This window comes from Octopus bimaculoides, chromosome 13, assembly GCF_001194135.2.
Source record: "Octopus bimaculoides isolate UCB-OBI-ISO-001 chromosome 13, ASM119413v2, whole genome shotgun sequence".
Lineage (NCBI taxonomy): Eukaryota > Metazoa > Mollusca > Cephalopoda > Octopoda > Octopodidae > Octopus > Octopus bimaculoides.
In genome coordinates this window covers 59,288,434-59,289,324 of record NC_068993.1, presented here as the reverse complement: position 1 = coordinate 59,289,324, position 891 = coordinate 59,288,434, and positions in this window count along the sequence as shown.

The window sequence follows — 891 nt, the reverse complement described above, 5'->3', positions numbered from 1 at the left end:
CGGTAAACTTGATCGTGGTGTTACTACTACTACTACTACTACTACTACTACTACTGCTGCTGCTGCTGCTGCTGCTGCTACTACCACTACTACTACTACTACTACTACTACTACTACTACTACTACTACTACTACTACTTTGTAGAATGTCATGGCACAGCTGAGTTTGTTTATCCAGTGTTTTCTAAAACTATCTTGTTAAGCTACATAAATTTTATTTAGAAGAGTTTCGAAGTTCAATAAATCATTCAATCTTCATTTTTCTTATCTTTTCGTTGTTACAAAAAAAAAAAAATATCATGTGAAAAGAAATAAATCCAAATAATGGTGTACTATCCTTCATATTCTTGCTTCCAGGTAAAAATATTCTATTGAAAGAGCCTTAAAGTTATCGGAAAGCCAACATAAGCAATCACTTTTCATTAAGATCGCAAAAAAAAAGAAAGTAAAAGGAAAAGCATAAAAGATTATGCTGAGTTTTAACACCTTCATACGTTGTATTTAGTGGAGATTTATTAGCAAATAAAAACCTGTACAATGCTGACGGTATTTACATTTACACACTGTCTAAAAGTAAATTTCTATACGCTTTATCTATCCAGTCAACATGTATACAGTTTGTCTATCCTATCAACTGTATTTGACAATATAGTAAGCATCTACTACGCATAGGGACTGTGTTTATCCATCCATTCAATATCTATATAGAGTGTCTATTCAATTACTATTTACGTATTGCGTCCATATTGTCAACATCTACACTTCACACTGTCTTATTTATGAGATGACATTGCGGAAACATTGAAATTTGATATATATTCTGATATGTATGTATGTATGTATGTATGTATGTATACATACATACATACATACATATATATATATATATAT